Below are 19,237 nucleotides of genomic sequence, written 5' to 3'. Positions count from 1 at the left end.
AGACACATTTTATTTACTTTTCTCTAATGGCCATTTTATTGTCCTACAACTTTATGGACCAAACAATTAGCAGCTAGTAACAATACAAACTGGTTGCCATGCTCATACTAATAATCATATCTCAATTTACTACTTTTGACTCTTGTTTTAATGGTGATTATATCACACATAGTTTTTTAAAGCATATAATTTTTTTGTGTACCTTTTTAGGATTATTATTTCTCTGTGGGTGTGTGTTTAATATAATAACCTACCTAAAAACAATGATATACTGCTTGCAAACAAATGTTTTTCCTTCCCTGCACTGCTGAAATACTGCAACAGAGCAAAGCACTGTGAAATCTGAAGCTACTGCGAGTCAGAGGAAGCGGCGAGAAAAAGGGTGTAAGTGTGTGTGTCTGAGTGAAAATGAGAGAGGGAGAGAGAGCACTGCCGAGATTGCATGCACCTTCTACTGCTTCCGTAGACAGGTCAGGAAAGTCCTGACGGACAGTGATGGAGCTGTGTATATGTATGCGCACATGGAATTAGTGTCCTACACCAGATGTCACCTTGCAAGTGTGCGTGTTTGTTTGCTATCAGGTAGATGACAAGAATGATATAACACTTGAAGATCAACATAGCACTAAAACTCCCACCATCTGCCCGCCAGCAGACAAATATAAACAGTCGTCTCTTACTCTGCTATTTCTTTATCTCCCTGCATCGCTCTACTTTTCTCTCTGTTGTAGCTCTCTGCAGTGCAGCCATCCATCATCATTAGGAGGCGAATATATGACCTGTCTACGCTCTCTCTGTCCCTTTACTCTCGGGAGAGGGGTGAGGGAAGGACAGGAGAGGTGAGGAGAGGAGAGGAGGGTAAAGGGGATTGTGTAAGGTGAGGCTTAGGTCATATTAAAAAAAGAAAAAAAGCTGTGATGAAATAAATATAGGATAAAAGATTGAATGACTCAAAATCTCCAGTCAGTTGATTTTACTCAGTATGTGATCATTGTAGATCTCTTTGCCTGAATTAAAAATGATCAGTATCACTATCAAGTAAATAAAACAGAATTGTTACTACTTTTCTTCCTTCTGATATTTGATTTGATCAGCTGCATTTGATCACTCCTTTTATGGAGAGGACTGACAACAGTGGCGTCAACAACTGTGTCATTTCTACGAAAAGGAGTAAATTTAGACCAATATTCTGTAAAGAAACACAATTTAAATTCAGAGGGTGGCCATATCGGCTGGCATTTGAGTTATGTGCCAAACTCTGTACATTTAGGGATATCTACCAAACTATATTTGTACTATCATGATTCATGTTAAATCAAACAGCGCCAAATGAGAGCGAGACCATGTCATCACTGCAGTCAGACACAATCACAGCAATAAGTCAAAAGCAATCGCAGGGGTGGATACGCCGTCTTCTTCACGCTTCCTTTAATATTCCCAAGTGTTTACGGGAACGTAGCAGCGTGTGCAACTTGAGGAAACTCCTGATGAAACGAAACATTTCTAAAATCTGAAGGCCGTGCCATATTTAAGAGGCTGAAGGCAAGATTCCCCCAAAGCGGCCAGGCAAGTTCAACTGTTCATGGACAACAAGTTTGACTTGTTGTTAGATGGTTGGAGAGAACTGGTATTTTCGCTCTCTGGAAGACACAGGCATTTTTTTTGGCACCCAGCCACTGGCTGCATGAGAAATGTCCTTTCCAAGTTCTTACCAACATGCTATTCACTACACTAAAACAATATGTGAATTGTAGAGTATGCATTTATTTATGTGGATTGCAGAAGCTCTGCAGCCTTGCAGTAACACCAGCAGTAAAATCCAGGTACTGGTACCAGCATTGGTTCAAATTTCAACCATAGTGCGTATGCACTTAAATGCAAATGACTCATTGCAGTTGTGCAATAATAACACCACCAAATAAAGTCAAGTATGATATGATTAAAAACTGTTGTCAGAGACCATACAACAATATTTGAAAAACCATAACTCATTCATGATTTGTTTTTGTGTAGCCGTCTGCAATTTTGCTCAACCAACTGTGGTAGTATTGAACGATCAAGCCAGTATGCCGCACCAAACACAGGATGGAGTTGATTGATCACTAAAGGAGGACGAAGAATCACAACCAAATATAGAAGAGAGGAACAGGAGGATATGAGAGTGAAGGATGGCAACCGCAAAGATGGAGGAGGAAGAGGAGGAGGAGGAGGTGGAGGAGAGTGGAGGGAAGCATACGGATGAGGGGAGGACGATCAGAGGACAAAGTATTGTCTCCTGGTAATATGTAAAAATAACTCTGCTGCTGCTGCTTGGTGGAGGAGCTAACTGGGTCAGAGAATTCCCACAGAGAGAGAGAGACAGGAGAGAGAGGGAGAGGTATCACATTGATTCAGTCTGTGGTATCAGCGTGAAGCAGGAGTCAGTCTCTCTTCACCTCTCAGGCTGTTAAGGATGAGGGGTGTCTCGGTGAACATCCATCCCACATATTTCCACATCCATCTATCTATTCGCCCATCTTTCTAATGGACTGTCCTCCCTTCCTCACCCTCCCACATCTTTCCTCCCCCTTTTCCCTCCATCTCCGCTCCCTTTGTTTACACCCTCTTCCTTCTACTGCTAATGAACACAGCCTCGACTTTATCACATTTAGTTGTGAGCTTTTCTCGCATTCGGCTGCGGAGCACCTCACATGCAATTAACCCCACTCTCGCTCTCCCTCACCCTTCATCGTCTCACTTTTCTCTCACTGTAATCCACTGCAAGGGTGAAAACGCAATAAAACTTCAGACCCGGTTATCTATTAACAATACACCGTCTAATTAGCCAGAAGATGAGCAATCTGACACACGCGTATTAGTGATAATGAGTCAGAAACTGACTGATGCCCTTTTAGAAATAGTTTTTTTTCCATTATTGATTCATGTTATTCATGCTTTTTAGTCATTCACACCATCCTTGATCAGTCAGCACCTCCTCCATCTCTGTCCACACAGTGTCCCATTCCCAAGAACCAAAGCGTTGCTCTCTCATTGTCTGACTAGCATAGCGCAGAATGACATATTATAGCATAAATTGGCATAGCATAGCAGGGAACCAAGCACTTTCAGTCTCTATTCGATTGCTCCTTTCTCTGGAATACTTTGAAAGAGACCGGGTATATCTGAGCATAAAACTGTCTGGTCTCATTACCTGTTGTTTCTGCTCAGCCAAGCCTCCCATGTTTTACTGATATTCCCTAATGTTTACTCAGCTGCTGTGGGCTCAATATTCGGGAATTAAAGATTATTTGTTTACTTGATTGGACAAAACCAACAGTTTTCAGCGGCTTTCAATACATCAGCTGTTTGAGATCGACTTGTCACAGTAACCCCTGCACAGTTTTAATCTATGAAATGTAATCTCACACACCGAATATTTCAAGGTCTGCTGTGTTTCTGGGGTGTTACTATTTTTCCAGCCTGCGCCGCAGCTATAAGAGTAACCCATAAACCATACGATGTGCCCTGCTCAGCAATTCTGAGCAGTAATTAAATCTTTATTGATGAAGAATGCTGTAAGCATACCAACTATGTTGCAGACTATTTATCAGGCTACTGTACATATGCACTAGCTGTATCAGCCGGAGTCATATATCTGCAAGATAAACGAGAGGCGCTCTTTTTTTCTTTTCTTTTTTTTTTTTTTATGGCAAAGGTACACAATAATGTGAAAAATGCATATGCAAATAACTTCATGGTGAAGGTCAGTCTATTGCATTGCAATTAAACTCACCTTTACCACCTGGTTCATTGTACTTGTAGTTTCTCTGCTAATGCATATTTCTCTATTAACCATATGTAAAATTATTATGCCTTCACAGTGATACCAAGACGTACTCATGTGTGCACATGCCAGGATAGGGCTAAAATCAACGCAAGGCCTGAATGGATTAACCTGCTGTACTGGCCAGTGCAAAATGGGCAGGGCTGATTCTTGGCTGGATAACCAGGGACAACAGAAATAGCCTAAGCTGACTACAGCATATGTAATACGCTGCAGCAGTCCTGCAGGGTTCTACAGTTTTGCATCTAAAAACCACATGTCGTGTTTGTGCTTGTGCAAAAGAAGCGGCTATATCCGTTACTGGGGTGTGCATGTGATGGCGATATCTGTGGCGCAGGGTCTAAAGTGTACATCTATCTATACAAATGAGCATAATATCAGCCTAAGCGCGTGGGGCTTTTAGTTGAAGAAACACTACAGCGTAAGAGAAAGCACACTGTACAGTAGCTACTGAATTTTATATACCTCATGTGTATTTTTGTACGTAAGCAGAAAGATAGAAGATAATATGAATTTAATTTCAACACCTGCATAATTACTTACTGGTTTAAAGGTAAACTGATACAGTAACCTGCTTATGCTTGCTCCCAAAATAATAAAAAAAAAAAAAGTTGTTTGTTTAGAATCCAGTAACTGAAACGTCTGAAGTCCAAAAGCAGTAAAACAATAAAGATGTTTTATGATTGACATAGAGACGGTCTTAAATTCCAACTCACCAACCTGAACCAATTAAAACAGATAAGAGTGCCCCTACACCTCATTCATCATAAAAATCTAACTAGATCTACAAAGAGTGAGAAAACATTATTCTATCCACCACAGCGACGATATAGTTTACAGTACACATGATACAGCGTGTTTAACCTTATCCGAAAAGGGAACATGCTCTATTTAGCATTGAGATTTATGATAGCAGTGAAATGTATTTGTATTGCAATGATTTTTTTCTTTAATCCCAAATACTTTAATAAGTCAACCAACGAAAGGATGACACGAAGTATTTCTCACGTCCTAATAACAGAACCTGATATGATACAGTTTGCCACAGCACTAACGTGTAGTGTAGAATATGTAGCTAAAAAAAACAAGGCTGGAAGCAGGTATCATATGAATAAAATACAGTAATAATCCACCTGCTTCATAAAGAGGAGCAGCCTTTCCCTCCTGCTCTAATAAACACGTTGTTCCACACTGTAAATCTGTCTATAAAATGGGTCAACTTTTATTCAGTAGTGCAAATTAAGACTGCGAGGCACAGCTGAAGTCCTGTCGAGTGTCGAGACGGTCTGAATATATAATACGCCTTCCAACTCAAAGTGTCAGAGCAGATCTCGTTCTCATGAGGTTTAATTCCATTTAGAAAAAACCACACGCCTCTCAAGTTTTGCTGGTTGTTTGCGTTGGTCCATTACAACTGGCAGTAACGCGCCTCGCTTCTTGGCATCAAACAGACAGGTCTCAAAGGAGATGTTTCCAGCAGTCTTGATGGGTGCACAGCTCTGCCCGGCGAGAGAAAGTACTTCAGAGGATCCATTTCCACACTTGGAATTTTGCCTTTACCCCTGACACCCACTGAAAGTCGTTCGCAGGCCCTGTGTTGCGATCTGCATCTTTTTGCCATCATAAAACTGCGGACGGTGGTGCAATACAGAGGAAATAATACCTGGTATGGCTTTCCGGCTCAATGCAGCATCCACCTGTGTCATCAATTTTTTTTTCCTCTCGTTTACGGTAAACCAGCTCCTCAATTTCCCCTTTGCATAATACGAAATGTTGGTTCAATGTCAAGGCATATCATTTTACGAGTTGGTGAAGTTGTGTTTTGTTGTTCCGTGACTAGACACCATTAAATAACAGCGCAAATAACTTGAAATAACTATATCCCAAATTACAAACAAACTGTCACACAATACTAATAGCTGTTCCAAAGAAGTTGAACCCTTTCATCAAAACATCCCTTGAAGCATTTTCTCCTGTGACACATCCTTTATTAACATCCCTTTCTAAATAAATGAACAGGGATTTAATAAATGATCACTGATGTTGTCAGATTAATATTCAAATGTAGTCGGCGCACAACCAAAAAGCCAGCACACACGTGATCCAGCATTGTGAGTGGCTGGTCCAAGAGGCGCTTAATTTAGTGCAGAGCCATACTACAGTGACATACCCTCACTAAAAGACACTAACAGTAAGGATAAGCATCACCGACAGAAACAATACTGCTGCACAAGATGATGGAACATTTTTAAAAATTACCAAAACATGACCAATCGTTCTACAAGACACTCGGATGCGTTAAAGCTCGTAGCCACGGGCAGAAATCCAGCTGTGCAGGGGCTCCAGTCACATAAAAGTAGTTCTAAGATATCAAGCAGCAAAAGCAATAAAAAAAACAATCATTTCGCTCTTCTCAACGAAACTGATATATTCAGCACCATGGAGAGCAAACACCCCCAACAAAACTTAATATACTACAAAGTTCTATACAGATCAACAGACCAGATCAAAGTTTGGAAAAAAAAAAAAACAGAGGAAGTAATGCCCAAACTAACAACATAGACCAGTTTATGTGGACTTGCCAGCAGCGGCTGCAGATGATACAAGTCACAGTGTGTATCATTACATCACTCTTAGTAACGCAAACCACAAGGGAAAGCCCATATCCGTTAAAACCTCAATACAGTATATTATATGACTTTGGGCAGAGACGGCATCTTTTTCATAAACATCAACAAGGCACATTTTCTTGGATTAAAGGAGTCACTATTGTGGTAGTGGCGCTGTTATCATTTCCACTTACAGCTCATTTAAACTTCAGCAGCAATAAAAGCTCCGCAGTGGCTGCTTTTTTTTTTTTTTTTTTTAGATTTAATCTTAAATTTACTGATAACTGTAAAGCCCCACGATGACATATCAGACTTCTTTTTTATCCCTCATAAGCCGAGGCACTGTCTGGTCCTCTTAGCGGAGGCTGGGCGCTTGTTCTTCAGACTGAGCTGGTAACAGAAGGTGACTGAGCCTTTAGTTCTCAGGCTTTGCAACTTCCTGCCAAAAGAATCTCATTTTACCAAGATCGTGACACGATATCTGCGCAGCGTGCCTTTTGGTCTCTTGCGACCAAACAGAAGAGGGGTGTTGAAGGGATGCTGGTAAACAGCATTCAAGTCTTCTTGAGAAGGTGCCCACTTCATAACCACAGTGTCATAACCACACTTGCTGCAGCTTGCAGTACCGTACGTGACTGGTGTGACTAGTGCCGTATAGGCTGTGATGTTTGTTTGCTATAGAACATATGTGCATGGAAACAAAACATTTGATTATGGTTTTTGCCCACCCACTGAATCCACAAATGAGTTTCACCTGTCAGTCAGGTCAGCTTCACATGCGCTTGCAAGAGCTAACGTGTGTTTTTTTCTGAGTTTGAGGGTGGTGAGAGAGGCTGTTTGTTACGAGTTGTGGTGGAGTTGTCAGACTGTAGCTGTAATGAGCTGGGGTGAAATGTCTAGCATATAGCATTTCTTTATTCCAATGTAAGACGCATCCAACAGTAGCCTGCCTATAGTTAGGACGTTGGTGTGAGTGCAGTCACAACACTACTCTACAAAGCTTAATTTCCGAGTATTATTATTATTATTATTATTATTTATTTTTGTAGTAATATTGTGTTCATGTAGTTCTAACTCTCACCACCTACACACAAAATGTTTGAGACACATCCAAACGGACATCGCAGTAAAAGAATGTGGGAAACTGAGAGCTTAAAATGCGAAGACTAAAAATAGAAATCAGCATCAATTAAAAAAAAAAAAAAAAACACTCCAACCTCGTGACAGATTTAAAGCCCTAAAGGTGGATATTACTTCTAAGAAGAAAGTGTAAACCTTCTGACTGTCAAGTTAACTTCACAGCACACGAAAGAGAACAAGTTGTATGCTGCCGCAGAAGCCAGAAATGAGGATGAATTATTTTGTGACACCAAACACTTTAGACAGACAGAACAAACAGGCAGCGAGATGGTTTATCGATTCCAGCAAATACAAATAGATTTTTGCACATATACACATCTTTTGCTATCCTGTCCCTTCTTTTGCTTTCACACACACACACACACACACATACGTGCACAAAGGCAGCTGGCTGAACGGTGGCTGCGCGTACGCAAGCCAGGCTGATGTGTGTGCTGGAGTGAGACGATGAAAAGATCTCAGGAGAAATATGGTGATGCTTCGCGGCAAGTGCTGCATGTCTGCTCGCAAGCGTGTGCGAGTGTGCCTGGACGAGTGCGCTGTTCGGCTGCATCCTCTGCTTTTTATCCTGAGCCTCTCAGCAGCCACAAAAAAAACATGGTTGGATACAGCTCAGCACCCCTCAGGCACATAAGTCAAGTGTGCATGTACACATTGGAGCAATACTTTAGGTTCCAGGCTTCATTAAATTGCATACATAACAATCATATCCATTTAGTGTCAACATTTTTGCCACCAAGTTTTGCAAGAAGTTTCACATCATTAAAGAAGGTCGATGTAAAGTCAATTAGCTACTACCTGAGAACTGCAGGCATTGTAATATGCAATATTAGTTTGTCAATAAGCAGCAGCTCTACAGAGATCCTGCATTCGGTTTTGATCCTTGCATGTGTGCCAGCGTGGTCTGCCGTGTGTGAAAAAGATAGGGACTAGAACCCCTTAAATCCCACTTTATTAGATAAACAATCTAGCCAGACACGGAAATCTGCCCCACACAGCATCTCACTGATAATCTCCATTACCAATTACGGGGTGATACGCCACAGCTTAACATGAAAGCAGCAATTAATCTGCTAACACCGGTCAGTGGGTCATTGTGGTAGACAGAGAAAATATTGCTCGCAGGCACGCACATGTATTCACCAAGCAGACATATCACAACAGCTCTTTTTTTTTTTATAACTGAGCTATAATTTTCTTTCATTTCTCTAAAAGCAATTCAGATGTAGTTGACGCTCTCTTTGTACCATCTATTGACTGGGTTGTCTACAAGAGCGATGCAGAACTTAAAAGTGGTCCCATCACTTCTTCCCCTCTCACACAGCGGCACAAATACGTGCTCTAAATCGGTCAAATCGCGGCAGGCTTGTCGCTCCTTTTGACGAGGTTCCAGATCCCGCACACCTTCAATGAATAAGCCTGAAAGTACTATATTTATATATATATATATAGCACAGACTTTTATTTAATTTTTTATTTAAAGCTCAGCGAACAACGAGACACACTCTGATTTACCACGTCCTGACCTCACACAGGTTCAGACAATGTTTGATTCCTGTGACAGTCAAAAGAGCAAATTCTAACACCTTTTCATCATCCTCAATCCAACCTGTCTCCGTTATAACTTTCAGTCTTCTTTACTGTTATTTTTGGATTTGACGGAGACAAAGGCAAAGGAAAATGGTGTCAAGGAGGGTGTTTCATTCTTTTAGGCTACCACGATCAGGCAGCTATAAACCCGCAAAAAGAAGTGGCAGTATCTTTCGTGTTTGATGTTGATGAGGTTAGCCAGTGACATTCAAATAGTCAGGCTAATGTATGAATAAGAGAGTTAATGACTTGGTGATGGAGGAAGCTCGAATACAGGTCACATTTAGATTTGTGTGTTGTCTGTATTAACAGCAAATAATATCGTTTTGGTATCACTGTTAGTTCATGAGACAAAAAGGAACAAAGTTTGCAAAAGAATCTTTAAAAGCAAACAAAAAAATATAGGAATTTTGTACAACATGACACATCAAAAATGTTGCTCCGTGAAGTGTAAAATGTATTATTCAGGCTTTATTTTAATTTCCTAGACCACAGCATTAATAAAATAATCCTAAAAAAAAGTAATCAGACTAAATGATCGCAGATATAATCATTTGTCAAGCGCTAGTACCCAGTTTTGAGCGTATCCCAGTATACCTGGTCTTCTGCTGCTTGATTGAGCAATTAGATGCAAGTGCCTTGCTCTATGGCACTTAAACACTGAGCTGATTAGACCAAATTTTTGAACCATATTGGGATTTCAACTGGGACCTTTCCAGCCTTCCCCCAAACATGGTCTGCTTGGTTTGAATAAATAGCTCTATCTTCCTGGAAGCCAGAATGAGGGCAAGCTATGGTTTCCCTGATCTAAGCTCTTTTTGACACAGTAAGCAGAGCTGGGACATGAGAGGAAAGAGATAGGGGAGGGTAGTGTGTTCTGTAGTTGTGCGCGCATGGGTGCGTGTGTGTGTGCGGGGGGTGTGTGTGCATGGGCATGGATGTGTGCGCATACTTCAGTGAGTGAGGGAGGATATGAAACAGTGAAAGAGCTCGGCTGGGGTCTGTGTAAATGGGTTAGCAACATGTGTACGCTATGGGTGTTGCTGGCTGCTGCTGGCCGGTGTGTGCACGTGTGAGTGAGCAACTGTGTCGTAAGGGAGAGCAGACAGTGAGTGATGGAGCAGCTGGCCCCCCATATCACACTGTCAAACCGGAGACTTTCTCTTTACCCCATCCATTCACTCCTTTAGTATGTGTATTTGTACATTTGGATCATTATAATAGTCCATTCATATTTTTTTTTTACTACTCATTCGATCCCTTGTTTGAGAGACTATTCTATTCACAAAGAATAATATTTGGTTTGCTCTGGAGCTGTCCTCAGCTGTAACACCTAATCATAGTGTCCTCTCTGGTTGATCTTATTACCGTGGTCACCGTCTATTGCCTTTACTTTGTTGCCTCATTAATAATCTTGAATATATGGTATCCTCATTCTGTAAATGATGCATAAGGGCTGTAAAAGTAAGTGATGAGTTAATGCACTTTAACAAACCCACTAATTGAATAAAAAGACCTTAAGTTCTTAATTTCCCTAACCCACATTTACCACCATAATCTCTTTCATGGTACATCTATGATCTCATCAGCAAGTAAATATGCAAAGAGTGGACTTCCGAAAGCCTCCTTGTTTATATACTCCTTGACTCAACGAGACAACACAGTGTTTCTCAAATGGCAGAGCGTCACGACATCTCAGATTTTGTCCAAAGACAAGGCTATACATGTCTTGGACATGGTGAGAGTTTGTAATCATGTGGGAACGTGTGTGACATTTATGTCTCTGTTTTGAAGTCTGTTTTTTTTTTTTTTATGTGCACTGATATGGAAACATTTAGGATTACGTTGCTTACGCTGTCAGTGTAAAAAAGATTCATTTCAATCTGAAGACCAGAGACTGCTTGAGCAAAATTCATTTCACGGATAGCTACTGTAACTAGTAAACAAAAACCTGTTTCCAATGTATTACTTGAAATATCAGGTCTTTATGGACAATCAGTTCCTCATTCATAGTAGTATCCTGTTTGAATATTTGAAAATCAGAAGCCAAACAAAACAAGCAACGTCTTTGGAAAACCACTAATTGTGTAGGTTCCCCAACACATCTTGCCCTGAAGGCTGCCTTTGTTTCTTTGTATGGCGGCCACACAAAGGCAAAGTTCAAGTTAACAGTGACTTTAAGAATCAATCCCCAAACAGTTTCAGGTTCAGTGTTTGTGTGGAGTGGTGCAAGCTGTGGTGCAGGAAACCTTACATGGCCATCCCTCGCACTCTCTGCCCGACTGTCTTTCTTTGTTCCTCCGTCTCTCGGTTTTGTCTCCCCCTTTCTCTCCCTCGCTCGCATCTTGCGCCTCTGTCACTCTGACCTATTCCTGGATTCCACACCGAGGTGAAAGGAAACAGGAATGGCTGCGATGGCTGTTAGCAGCAGCACCATTTTTTTTTTTTTTCTATGAAGAACCATTCTTCCTTTTGTAAGACACATAGTCAATATTCCTGTGTTGGTGGCTTTGTTCCGTTGCCAGTTGGGAAGATATCGCTCTACCAAACATGTTTGTCTGACTAAAGCCATTCTTCTTCCTGCAGATGAAATGCAGGAGGAGCGTGTGTCTGCATGTGCATGGCAAAACAACACAGCTGAAAATCTGATAATGGTCAGCTGGATGGATCGGAGTCAGATGGGTCCTGCATGTGTGGGCATATTCAAAACAGCAGCAGCACTCTCTCGCTATCTGCCCTTTGCAAAGTCTCTCCTGCACCACAGCACCACTGGGACTCTCCCCAACTCCCTGTTGTGCTTACTGGAACCTCAGCAGCCAGTTTCCATATCAGCCAATTAGGAAAGCTTTTACTAAAGCTCTAGCCTATTGGATTAGTGCTACATTTCCTTGCCAGATGAGACTCTAAATGTGCTGCTGTATGCTAGAATCTGAGAACTGGTGGGCAGACTCCTTTTTCACTGATAGGCACCGGCCACCAATACTGCACGCTGCAGAGGCAGCGGCAAGAAGCGAGACATCCCGTGACAGTACTGTCTCTCCTCTGCTACTGAGTTTGTGTTACAGAGACTCTAAACTGTTTAAACCGAGAACATAACATAAGGCAAACCAGAACCAAGGCATACATAAAACAGACACAAGGAGATAAACCATAGAGGTGACAGCACACATAGAAGGAGAAGGGGCAAACAAGAGAGAACAAAACACAGACCAGATGTTTTAATCTTTAAAATGAAACTGTTACTCTCCCTGGAGTTTCCTCTTTTCATCCCACTGAACATTTTTTGGGGACTTGTTCTATTACTCATCACAACCGCGGGTGTACTCTAAACTAATCTGTCATTTCTGATTTTATGAGCAAAACATACTGGGCTTGTCTTGGAAACAAAGAAAATGGTGACTGTTTACAGAGTGTGTGGACTATATTAATGTACCTGACAAAGCCATGCTTTTCTGGTTTGTGGCTGATATTAAATTGTCGCCCTGCAGTGTCTGTGTTTGTATTTGTTGTGCATGCTCAGAGTGCCTAGTGTCGCCAGTTCTCTATGTGTCCTTAATCTCAGTATCTGGCCCCAAGTACAGTAAGTTCCATTAGTGGAAATTAAATCCATTTCAAATCCATTGAAGCAATCCAAATCCACTGGGTGCGCTTCAATCACCTGCCAAATACCAGGAAAATCAAACAGCAAAGGCTAAATACTGAATGGTCCTACTTTATATCGAAAACTGCCTCTAAACCCGATCAGTTTGGGATTTATACAAGATAGAACAAAGTCAGTGGAAATACGTTGTGAATATATTGTTTGAACCCTCCTCAATTCAGGTGTGTGCAAGATCTACTTTAGCGATAATGATAACTGAGGTAAGCCTAAGTCCAGAGACACAGATTGAAATCTATGTTTTATCTTCCTTTCATCATCCAAAATGATGAAAGGAATTTTGAAAGAAATAGGAGATGAAAGAAAATCAGAAAAGAAGAGGACAGAATGAGGAAAGTGAATTACGTAAGTCAATGAAAAATAAACAATGGTGAGCTGAAAGGAATGTCAAAGATTGGACCAGAGGAAAGATTAAAAAAAAAAAAAAGATTTACCATATACCTTTTTTATACCAAGAAAGAAAGAGCAACTGGAGCAGACAAGGACAGATTGTGTATAGTGCCCATATAGTACCAGCTCCCTCTCTCCATCCTTCTCATCCTTTTTGCCTCGTCAAAACTGATTGAGAGTTCTCTGTCACATCAGTGCTCATGGGAAAGAGCCTGTGAAGGTGCTCAGTCAAGTATACAGGTACAATATACACACACACACCCTCTCTGCTCATTTATAGGCCACCACTGAACATTTGCACTTCATTGACAAAAATACATACAGATGAAGAACCAAACACACCAAAAGTAAGATTGTAATAACCCCATCGCTCCCTCTCCCCAGTGCACTCACAAAGTCCGCTGTATGAAGCACAAGCAGAACATTGTGCGACAGTAACAGGCAACAACTAAAGAGGTCTGTGTTTCCACTCAATAAATCAACTATATCTAGGCTAGCGAAGCAAGAGCAAGGGAACTGAAACAAAGGCACCCTACATTTTCACCTAACTGGGGCAGGTGTGACTGGGCGCGTCGGGAGGGGCAGCTCCTGCACACGAGACAGGGTGGAGCAGGGTGGAGCACACAAAAATAACCTAAAGGCAACAGGCCATTAGTCAAGCCTGGCGACCACCGGGCACAAAGGCAGCGATAAACCAGCACGAACCAATGAGAACCAGTGGGCCGCCGCAGCAGAGCAAATACAGCTCAATTAGGCAGCCAGTCAAAGCAGAAGGGCACTGTCCGGGCGTCAACTTGACATGGTGGAAGTTGCACTTTTGCATAACACTGTGTGTGGTAGGTGTGAAGCCAGCTTGTTTTGTTATTGTAAAAAGAAACGGAAAAGAAAAGAAAAAGGTGTGCGTTCATAGCACGGGTTTAGGTATGCCAACAAGCTGGTTCAGCAAGAAGAGACGGCAGTTCAGCATTTCTTCTTCACATTCGCACGCACACGTGCACGCGCGTATAAAATAGAGAGGGTAACGTCAAACCTCGATGATGAACCACTGACTTTCAATAAGGTAGTTTTGGTTCCCTAAAACGGCGCTAAGGGGAACGGAAAAACAAACAAGCAGACTCTCAAGCAAACAATAAAAGAGCGGATATAAATACTTGCCACATTTGTATTAGCATGAATTGGAAAAAAAAAAAATAAATAAGACTAAATAAGTCCTCAGTACTGCTGATAGATAAGTCACCGTGTTCATAGTGCGGAAGTGGGTTATCAGACACCTGCTATCTAAGATGAGCTACAAACCGCCACCTCTGCTTTCCTCGGTGATTACTTCGGAGCGTAATTCAGTTCGACAACAAAACACATTCCCCAAACAATGACTGACAACACCGTGGACTCACAAAATTAGTAAAGTCCACCACGTGCACGGTTCCTCTTTTCTTTTATCTCTTTCTTCTTTTTTTTTTTATCCGAAGCGAAAGCAAAAATAAACAATAAACAGCTTAAAAAGCTGCTTTAATGTTGCTAAACTTTCAACCACCCGCGACTGTGTGACAAAGAAAACTCTTGCTACTATGCGTCTCCCCCTCGGGATGAGACGCTGACCATTCATGCAAAAGCCTCCATTAAATACAAGAGTGGGGGAAACACAGCCTGAGAGAAAATATCAACCAACTTACGGTGTTGGCCGTTAGCTGCTCGGGACTCCGTCACTGACACCGAAACATAGAAAATCCAAACAAAGCGGGGAGGAAAATCGCCGAATCCGAGAGAAAGGAGAGAGCCGATCTGATCTGAGCTGTCAGCGTCCGGCCGCAACGAGGAGAAGTCACAGACTGTGAGCGCCTTGACAACCGGGGCAGCGAGCGCGAGCCCAGAGCCGCCTGCTGGTGTCTCCTGTCTCGCACGAGACAAGAGAGAGCGCGAGCGAGAGAGAGAGAGAGAGAGAGAGAAATCCCTAGAGATGAATGGAGGGACTGCGCATGCGCGGACGGAGCCGACCCATTCCGGTGGAGTAAGGCAGTGTACGGACTAAGGGCTGCAAAAGGACAAGTGCACAAGTGCTGCATTCATGTACCCACTTTACAGTTCATCAGGTACACAAGTAAAAATGAATGTAGTAGGATATATCGTGTTGCACCCTCATTTTTTTTTCTGCAAACCCCATTTTAGTCAGTGGGCTATAGCCTAAATAACAGTTTATATTTAATTCAGTCCTCAAACTACTTCCTCTCAAATGATCATACAGTTGAATTACAACCTTTCCGTTGCTGTTTCAACACAGATTGAACACTATAACAGAATGCATAAGAGTGCATTCATTTTCACTAGTGCACCTAAGGAGTGTACTTACAGCTGGGAGTGTAAGGTGATGTAAACAAACTGCTTATCTGCGGTATCTTATTTAGGCAATAGGCTATAGTTAATGCAATTAGTCTGTCATCATTTGTCCGATTCATCCATTAATCGTTCAAATCAAGGCTGCAATATCTCAACATATAGTAAATAATGAGTCCCTGATGTGTTCCCAAAATCACCGGTGACATATCACAATGTCTGTTTCGTCCGATTAACAAAAATCAATCAAAAATCAAGTGGTGTGAAAGAGTACAATCAGATCAGAGGTGGCTATTAATCAAATTAATATGTATTTTTTTCAAATGCAAGACAACAACAATAACAGCACATGCTTGTTTAGTGACAGTTAGTCGATTACCGTAAAGTCGAACAGATTTTTCAGCACCGCATGTGACTTTCTTTGCGAAAACAATGCGAAGGCAAATGGGCAAATCAGGATTAGAAAGAGCACAGGAGCAGCTTGTATCACCCGGACTCTCTGCTCATCTGAGAGAAGCATTACTCTCTCCCAGACAGTCTTATAAATAATTCAGCAATAAAAAGCTTGCCTCTGCTCCCCTGGCTGCATGCAGCAGCGAACGCCTCTGACGCGCCCCCGTACGGTGTCCAAATCTATGCGCCACCAATTAAAACAAATCTCGAGCAGAATAAAGTTCAATCAACATTCTTGTTGCGAAAACGGCTGCGGCCGGTCAGACAGATCAGCCGGGGATTACGAGGCTTCTGTCAACTATCAATAGCCTCGTGTGAGACAAGAGGGGGAAAGAGGAAAGAGGGGAAAGGCTGGAGGGAGGGAGAGTGGGAGGAAGGGAGGGGAGGGGTGCGTTTCAATGCGCAGACGGTGCAGAGCGACCAGCCTGTGATGCTGTTTGTCCTGTCCGCGGATCGGAGGAGGGCAGGGGAGTCATCCACGTTTTAATCCAAAAAAACGGAGCTGTCCCGGAGCCCCGCGTCTGAACCTGCCGCATGCGTGAACGAGCCGGTGAGAAGAAGAAAGGGTGGAGGCAGAAAGAAAGAAAGAAAAAGAAAGTGTCAAGCCAGGAGAAAAGAGAGCGATTTACCTGCGCACCGCTCCCGTTCAGTCTGCCGCTATTACTTCCCACACGGTGTGGCTTTCGGGGCTGCCGCTCACTCCGAGCTGCTCGCCGCTGAACGGGAATTTAGACGACGGGATTTGTTCACGTGGCCACGCTCGGTGCTCCTAATTGGCGGAGCGGCGCTGGGGCTGCTGCTCGCTCGCACCTGTACGGTGAGCGGTGCAGCGGTGCAGGACGGGAGGGGTTGGGGGGGGGCAAGACAGGAGATAACAGATCGGTGTGAGATAAACCTGATAACATAAATCCCTCTCTTTTATTTATTTATTTTATTTAAAGTAATTTTCATAGCCCAATCACCTGCATAACACTACAAAGATACACTATTCAGTCTCCAGGCTTGTTGCTGCTGTTGCACATTGTGATAAAACCATAGATGGGCAGATGGAGTCATTTCCTGCTCATTTAACAACATTCACTTCTTGTTAGACATCTTTCAGTTGATTTCCTTTTCCCTCTTTTGAATGACCAATAGGCTGTGCACCCGTAAGCATCGAATGCATCCCCAAAACAGCACTTCACACTAAATGCAGCAGCGATAATATCATTAATTCACTTGATTTGCTGTAGTGTGTGCCTCTCCTCAGCCCAGGGGCCTTTCTGGCACAGCCACACACAAATACACAAAACACACGCGCGCAGAGCCCATTTAAACGGATGTTTTAAATCGTTTGTTTGGAGTTGAGGCACTTAAACCAGGCAAACCTCAGAATACAGCCAAACCTCAGCTGAATACATACAAGCAACCGCACACACACGCACACATACTCACACAATTATTCATCTACCTACTGAGGCCACGGCATAGTAGCAGTCAATGGTGCGGGAGTATTTTTAGATTTCATGTGGGTTGCAGATGCTGCTCTACTTAGCCAGGTCACGGCAAACAGAAAAGTGCTTTCATCGTAACATCCTATGGCCTTTGACGTCCCCTCAGATCATATCAGTGTTGGCCCTTCTGCATTTACTCTCAGTTTTTTTAAAAAGAGCCAACTGCCTTTTGTTTTGTCCCCACCTTCGCTGTAGCGCACTTGTCTGAATGTGATGATGAGTCGAGTAAAAACACAAACTCTCTTCTCTCCTCTGATGTCAGATTGGACCCTCGACTGGCCTCGAGGCTGTTGGCAACGGTGTCTTCCCCCTACTCAGTTTTGGCCTGAATTAAAAGCATGTTGGGGGCTTTTTTAGGGCAACTAAGGGCATTCATAATTGACTCTGGGAAGTCTGGCACAGTTGCAGCTCCAGATAATTTGCTGCGAATCATCTTGCGAGTTTGTAAATACATCTTCAAGATGTTTCGCATTCGAGCTGCAGAAAGCGAACATATGCTGCGCCTTGATGTAGGTTAGCTGTTGCAGCATAAGCCTTAGCGCGACTCATGTTCCCAGACTGGAGGGGTTCCCTTGGTTTTTAGAGTCAGGGGGTGGAGGGTTATTATCTAGGAGAACAAAAGCTGAAGAACAGAGAGCAGAGCAGTTTTCCCCTCCTCCTGTTTCCCTCTATCCCTTCCTCCATCCGCCCCCATCATCTCCTCACCCCCCTTCCACACACCGACACAAACGCCTGCCATCTGACACCCCTCTAAGGAGCCCTTTTTTAGAGATGTCTTCTAAAACACACACACACAGAAACACACACACGCAGGCATTGTTGGGAGCCGCGAGGATGAGCTCCTATGTTCTCAGTCCAAGGAAGGAAGTGGGCCAAACGGCGTAGAGAGAAACAGACGGAAGGACAGACAGACACCCTTTCCGTGCGTTAATCAGGCCTCCGTGCACACCAACAAGAAAAAAAAAAAAAAAAGAGGGAGAGGCAGAAGGATTGAGAGGGACTTTCTGTTGGTGGACCACTCAGTGAAGGTCGCAGCGTGTGTGCATCAACCGTTGGTCATTTGGTGTGATGCCACTTGGCCGTCTGACCACAAGCAGGACACGGGGAGTTGTGTGCGTGCTCGAGGATCCTTGCTGGGCCGGACAGAACTTCGACGGGCAGCAGATGGTGGTGTCAGCGTGGGATGGACACAAGAGCAAGGTGGACTCTCACACATGGATGAACACAGGCTGCCCTGCCCGTGGTGAGACAGCCAGGGTTGCCATGAAGAATTTCAATAAATACTCCACCACCCTTGGTAATTCTTAACAAACGCGTACGGTTTCACCCGTCTTGCTTTTCCACTCCTCCGTTTCCGCCATTCTTATTAGAGCTGCTGATTTATGTAGACCACGGTTGTCATTTCTTTTCTAATTAAAAAGTTTCCTTGCCGTATTGCCGAGGAGATGACGTGCCACTGTCAACAAAGGAACATTCAGTCTGTTTGAATATCTACAAATGAGCCCTGTGAACGACATTCAGCACATTGCTGGCGTTAAACAGGTGACGGGAAGTCTCTGTCAGCCTAATTTGTTTAAACATTAACACTTAAATAAGACCGTATGAAATCTATAACACACACATAAGCACAAAAACGTACAAATGCCCAGGCACACACACTTCCACGGGGCTGTGGTTGAGCAGCTGTCTTGGGAGTGGAGGACATCTCTATTGTTGTGGTGTGATGGATGAGATGGGAGCCTTAAATACA

The 19,237-nt window shown here is 43.0% G+C and overlaps 1 protein-coding gene across 1 annotated transcript in view; it reads right to left on the bottom strand.

The window, feature by feature from the left end:
* Positions 1-15,823, bottom strand: part of strbp (spermatid perinuclear RNA binding protein) — a 70,462-nt gene extending 54,639 nt beyond the window's left edge. The window contains exon 1 of the mRNA XM_084572017.1: positions 14,884-15,823. The gene's annotated coding sequence lies outside the window, so the exon portion shown is untranslated. The remainder of the gene's footprint in view (positions 1-14,883) is intronic.
* Between the last annotated feature and the right edge of the window lie 3,414 nt (positions 15,824-19,237).

The sequence above is a fragment of the Chelon labrosus genome, assembly GCF_963514085.1.
Source record: "Chelon labrosus genome assembly, chromosome: 22".
NCBI classification, from domain to species: Eukaryota; Metazoa; Chordata; class Actinopteri; order Mugiliformes; family Mugilidae; genus Chelon; species Chelon labrosus.
The sequence above is the reverse complement of the archived record's forward strand: the minus strand, read 5'-3'. Positions and strand labels throughout refer to the sequence as shown.